This window comes from Electrona antarctica, assembly GCF_951216825.1.
Source record: "Electrona antarctica genome assembly, chromosome: 22".
NCBI classification, from domain to species: Eukaryota; Metazoa; Chordata; class Actinopteri; order Myctophiformes; family Myctophidae; genus Electrona; species Electrona antarctica.
In genome coordinates, this window is record NC_136805.1 from 20,444,450 (window position 1) to 20,451,595 (window position 7,146).

Below are 7,146 nucleotides of genomic sequence, written 5' to 3' on the forward strand. Positions count from 1 at the left end.
CTCAAGGTGTTTGAAGTCAGGGATATAGGGAGGACCAATACATGGGAGGGGGCCCAGTGTGTATACAACATTAAGTTTCATGGAAACTGGTATTAGCTTGCATGACTAGTTTGTTCCAGTTATATATTTTTGAACCGTGCAATACAAAATACAGGTGGCTAGACCCGAGAGACGCCACCAGTGAACCAAAATTACCTTTTGTTTTTGTGCAGGTTCTTATTGCAGTGGTGCAACCACTCCTATAGACAGCTATGTGTGTCCCTGGGTCTGTCCCTGGGTCTGTCCGAGCACGGAAATAGCGTTATAGCGTTTGTTCACCACCAAGTGTCACTGTTGCACAGCCTAACACACAGACATACTCAGGCCAGGGATGAGGGCTTGTACATCTATTTGACCCATCTAAGGGTCAAATGATCATAACAAATGTTACAGTGACACATCAGAATGATTATGTGTTGCATTAGTTCTTGTCCAGCCAAGGTGACAGGAGTTTAGGTCTGTACAACTCCATTTGATTTCCTGACAGTGAGAATACCTGTAGGTAAAACACTACATTAGTTCTATAGGAACGTCATGCTCATTGCTGCGGTCTCATTCCTATAGGAACCTATACAGTAGGTTCCTGGTTCCTATAGGAACGTCATGCTCATTGCTGCTGTCTCATTCCCCTATTGAAAGTTACAGTACATCCCCTATAGTACAGTCTGTTTATACACGACTGTGTGTAGGCCTACGTGACAACAGTAGCATCATAAACTTTGCAGTCAGGTGACTGAGGTGACACCACAGGAATAAGAGTACAGTAGGAAGATCCAACTAAAATGTATTATAACAAATTAACCTCTCTCATAAATGCCAATAAGACAAAAATGAATCATTGTGCCAAGATCAGAGAAAATCACACTCCTATTTCAATCAATGGGAAAGAGGCAAAAGGGAGCGAGAGTCAAATGTGCAATTGCTTGAGGTGTTTCTAGTCTATCCTTTCCGCATTTACACAACATACAAAACTTCCCCACGTGCCCTTCAATATGTCCTCCCCCCGATAAACCTTATCACCTTGCATTAGACACACCTCATTGCACTAATCCAGCCATGCCTCACTGGCACTGTTTCCTAAAGAACAGTACAAAGAGGAATTTATGCAAGCTTAAGGAGGAGGAAACACCTTAGATCAGCATCCTGAGCATTTCAAATGCCAAGAATGCAATTTCTAATTCACGTAATGGTTCAATATGTGAGATTGTTGCAAAAAGATCTAAGTACATTTAAAAAAAGTGCAACATTTGTTAGTTGAAATGCATTTCTTGGAAAAAGATGGTGTAGGCGCATGCCATTAAATAAAGACAGTATGACATTTAAAACAGAGACTATAGGTCCACAGCTAAACATGAGTAACTCTGATGTTGTCTGTTTATCCCAAATAATCCCTGAGATTTAATACTGTAGTTGCTTTACACAGAACAATAGACCTCAGAATACCTTTTACAGCAAGGTGGCCTGCCAGCATGAGCTTGCAATTTGTTGACCAGTCATTTTGAAGGTGGTCATTGACCTTATGGCCACTACATTTGGCTAATGCTAGAAGTACAGTATAGTTCTGGAAACACTACAGTAGGCTACATACATGTCTGATCATCCTTAGTCATATAGCCTAGAAATGTATGCTACTTAAGGATGTTTTAAGCTGTTTCAAATATTCAAGCTTAATGTTTTTAAGACAAAGATACATTACCAATACAGAATAACAATGATTTATATATGGCATAAGTGGTTAAAAGAAAGAAATAAACTACTATAAAACATGCATACTTGTATAAACAGTGTACTTACTCAAAATGAGACCAGTTCAAGAAAGTCGGAATAGGAACTGTGCACTTTTATAATTGGTATTAATATAACCTTTGTCTATGCTATTGTTTACATTGTTTTGCTATTGCTCAAATTGATTTGGTCCATTGCATGCATCTGCGGTGCACCACACTCATGTATGTGACTGACATGACATACAGCACCACTGCAGTACAGCATGTACCAATGCATACTGTATGTAGGTGTATCTACTTTGCCAATTTAGTGACATCACATTAGCAATGCCAAACAAAAGAAGCCCTGTTCATAACCAGTGTGTGAGAGTAATAATGTAAACACGACTACACCCTGCCCAAACCCCAGTTTTAGTAATCATGATGTTGATAGAAGTGTCTATTTGTACGTCTCTAAATGTTTTGATGAATTGAACATGGTGGACCCTGTTGTAAACAAGTGTAATGCTTAATTGGGTCGTCCACTCACAGTTAACAGCCTTTGTATTGAGTTTGTGCTTGAAATGTACTGTAATTCTGCAAACTGTTAATACAATTTTCAATCAATCAATCAGTCAGTAAATCACTAAAAAGCTATTTTGGATCATCTTTACATCTTAAAGGAGCATTCAGTGATTTGGGTGATTTGGAAAACCACCCAGTCCGCCCCGGTAACAAAATGTGCACATGCACGCTCTACAGTGGGGGGAAGTGCAACAGGCCAACAGCATGTGCACCAAGGCCCGCCCCCAGTCGATCATGATTGGAGGAAGGCCCCTCTCATCCTGATTGGATGAAGGCTTTGCCACCCGCCACCAAAACTGAAACTAGGGTTTTTTGACCCCAGAGGCTCACTGGGGACAGGGAGGAACTCCTTATATGGTCAGCACACTCTATAGTAGGGAGGATTATCCAGAAAAAAAGAAAGTGATATTTGAATTAAGTAAAATCACTGAATATACCTTTAATATTGTTGCTCATCTTTATATTTGAGTCAACAGTTATATGACAATTGAGATGTTTCTATACTATTGCTTCAGTGTAATGCATTTGCGGCACCCCCTATGGATGAAAATGGAATTGCTCTTGGTTGATTAAACCACCCGCGACATCTGATTGGTTCCCAGTTCGAACCCGGGCTCCCAGAGTTAGTGTCGAAGTGTCCTTGAGCAAGACTCTGAACCCTAATTGCTCCCGATGTGCAGGTTGGGGCCTTGCATGGTGGTTTCCTCCGGCATCGGTGTATGAATGTGTGTGAATGGGTGAATGTAATGCACAATCTCTGTAAAGCACCTTGGATAAAGGCGCTATATAACCATTTACCATTTATATAGCTTATTTAAAGTAAGAAGGGTAGGCACTATAAGCTAAATCTGAAATATATATATTTTTAATGTATTTAATGTTAATAAATACCTTTTCTGACAACTTGCATTATAAAATATCCTCAACTAGGCAGCATTCCTCATTGAGCAGTAATTACGAATAGACAAACACTGTAATGACAATTACATCGACATTAGTTTATTTTCAGATGGGAATCAGTAGTACAATACCTACAAGTTGTTTTGTCATAACATGGTGGTAAAAAGTATAATATACAATAAGAATTTATGCAATGATGTGAAGCTCATCTTATGTGTTTTTTTGTAGAGCAAAGAGATTATAGACCACAACTTTTATCTTTCTTGTGTATTATTGCAACCGAGAAGCCTGTACTCAGCCTCTGCTATGGAAGCAATTATAGCCCTTCGCTAAGTCCCTCCCCAACCCGTCCTTGTCCAATAGGCACGTTAGCAGTGAAGAGACAGGTCAAGCTGTCCTTCTCATCCATTGAGATGCATGTTAAATGACGGGATTTCTCCATATAAATAATGGATCATTTCGGAAGCAAAACCTTCAAAATGTCTTCTAAATCTAGTCAACCAGGCCTGCAGTAGGCTGTGCACTGGGCAAATGTGCATGACATTATTTAAATAAATTAGAAATACGACGAAATGACAGAGGGAGAAATCTACCTTTAACGACCGCCCGACAGGAGTTTGTTGCACGGTAATCACCTGGGTGGGACAGCTATGAGGTGGCGAAAGCTTAACCTGCATAGCATCAGTTGCTAAACTATTTGGATTGGCATCGGACAATCGCTTTTTGGGGTGGGATTTAGCGAAGGGCTAATTGTTTCTCTTTTGCTCCAATGTTTGTTTGATGTCGTTAATGGAAAACTTTTCCAATTAAAAAATGCACTATATATTTGTTTAATAAAGCTACTGAGTAAACAGATTGAAATAGTACTAGAACATTCAAAAGAAATAGCAGATCTACAAGCTGGGGTAAATATACCGCAAAAATAACAGATCTACAAGCAGATGTGAGCTTGTAGACCTGCTATTTTCAACGAAGATTTGGTGTAGAGGGAAAAACGTGGGTTTAAGTGGTTAAATCTAAAGTAAAATGCCATCAGATCTTGTTTGAGATGTCAGAGCTAGTGGAGATATCCTATCTATACAAGCGTTACACCAAAAACAAAGACTATCTTCCATTTCGTAATGACTGTCAAAACATATTGACAGGCATTTCTGCGACCTTAAGGCCAAGCGTCGGTGATGTGAAAAGTAAACATCGTAGCTTCAAAACGGAAGGCCTGGTGCATCCACACGGTGGTGTCCAAGGGCACAGCTTCCAGGTTCCAGCCAGGGTGCTCACAGTAGAGAGGAGAAGGTCCTGGAAATACACAGGTTAGAACATAGATAAGACGACCATCACACTGCATGGACATAACCAACCTACGTACCATGGGCGACCAAGTGCCGTGATTCCCCCCCCCCTAAAACTTGATCATCAGGTACTATGAATGATATACTATGGAGGGCGCTATGGCTTTAAGAAGGTAGATGGGGGTCCCACAACATCTACAACAGATGTACGAAGATTTAAGAAGATATTTACGGATTCACCCACACGGCGGGTTAATCGGTATGGAACGCTACTTCCAGTGATCAATGGATATATTGTCATCATGTTACGGTAAGAAAATGGCTGGTCCGGAATTCGCCTTTAAGCTGTGGGTGAGGCTTTTTGGGCCTTTTGAATCAAAGGCTTTCATCTTAAATACACAGGGGGACATATTTGAATATTATAACCACACCTGGGGGTCTAGAGTAGCTTAATGTTAACGGCAACGCCATAGACGCATACAAAATAGAAAAGTACAAAAATCACGGCACTCCATCTTTAAGAGAGGACTAAAGACCTAGATTTACATTTTTTAACAAAAAGCATTTGTATTTTTTTTGCTACACTGGTCATACCTCTAGGCTTTATGACCTCATGTTTTAAATGTTTTGTTTTCCTGGAGAATGTGTCGTTTGCCACCATATAAAGTATATACTGTATTTGTTTTCTGTGGGTTGCAAACTGTATTTCCCTTGGAGCAATAATACACAATGTCCTTGTACTGTATACTGTATACTGTATCTAGAAGTCTTACATGAAGAGGGACCCGGTTAGCTCATCCAGAAAGCCACCTGGAAGATAAGAATAATATAAGAATAAAAAATACAATAGATACAAATGACAGGAAATTTGGTATAATCACTGGTGTAAAAATTGCATTTACCTGGTGAGCAAACTGTGTCACACAATAGAGGGCACAGGTAGCAGTGCTGGCATTCCTGCAGGGAGAACAGAGAGAAGTCATCATTAGTTACATTATTTGGTGTTGGCTGTAGATATCCTGGGTCAGACCTCCCCCCCCCCCCCCCCCCCCCGGTTCCAGACCCCACTTTCAGAACCGGTGAGATAGGCTACTTACGTGACAGTATTGGCAATGGTTCGAGTCCTCTCCCTCATCACATGGACATTTGTCACAGTAATGACAGTTCTAATGAAGGACAGAGGCACACATTTTAGGACACAATGTTTACATGCGCTGTGAAATGATCATGTAAGGTATTGTCAAGTCAACATCCAACCCACTGGCATTCCATTACTTAATACGGTAGTGACTCGGCTGCCATGTTAAGTAGTCCGTTTATTATAATGACCAATCAACCGGTTAATCGTTTGGCTAATTAAGTTCCTATTTATCATCAATGATGCAGATTATTCAAGGGTTTAAAGAAAATATACAATGAAATTCTTTTTACATTATTTTGTATATACTATGTGTTATATTAATGTTATATTAACAATACACTCTTAGTGTTTTGCCAGTTATTTGGGGGCCCACTTGCAATATCCTCATGGCCCACAGATTGGGAATAGCTGGGTTACTCCATTAGCCGTAATTATTGTATTAATTATTGGACAGAGATTATTACTTTCACATCATCTTTGCAACTTCTTTACCTTGCAGATGGCGCAGACACTACACAGAGAGCCCGAGCGGAAGTGTGGAGCATCGATGTGAGCCTCCTCCTCCACCACGACATGCTCGATTACGTGACTTTCATGCTCGTCTAAGAGAAGGGTTCAATATAGTGGTGTGCATTACTGCAGTGTGTACAAAATTAGCCCGCCCTTTCATGCACACCCTCACACCCTCAAGATACCGTGAGATTATATTTCTGGCAGTGTCACTGCATTGGAGAAAACCATATCTGAACATGAACCACATTTTGAAATACAATAACAATGTATGACACCTTTCTTAAATAAGCACAAATCCGATTGACCTTTGTGCATAAGCATAATCAAATATCACACCATTGTTAATGCCTGGGAATCCAGAAGTAACTGATCTGACCAGACAGGGTGTGTGTGTGTTTTATGACGTTATGTGCAGCAATCTTGCCAACAATATAATACTAATACTCCTGTGCTACTTGACACTTGTATTGGTGGTCATGTCTCACATCACCGTCACAATGAATCAACAGGTTTGAATAGTTTACATACTGCTTGGCTGCTCCACAGATATAGCAATCTATTAAAAGACTCCCCAAGTGTAACAACATTCCTGTGGCCTTTGCAGTCAACCTCACAATGACATGTATCCATTACAGCGCGAGTTAGAATACACTTCAAAGACTCACATCTGTAGTTAGCCCTAGAGATATCCCATTAAACACCAGTTTAATATATAGCCTATATTGCTCCAATCCCAATGCTGTTATGTGAGGAAGAAGCTACCTGTCTCCTCCTCCTCCTCATCGGCATGTTCCTCAGTGGCGTGCACCTCGACAACTTCCTCAGCAGCTTCCTCTTCGACCTCTTCTTCCTCTACAGCCTCCTCTTCCTCAGTTACTTCCTCTTCCACTTCTTCCTCGGCCACTTCTTCCTCTGCCTCCTCAACTTCTTCCTCTGCCTCCTCTTCTTCAGCCGCTTCCTCCACCTCGGCCAC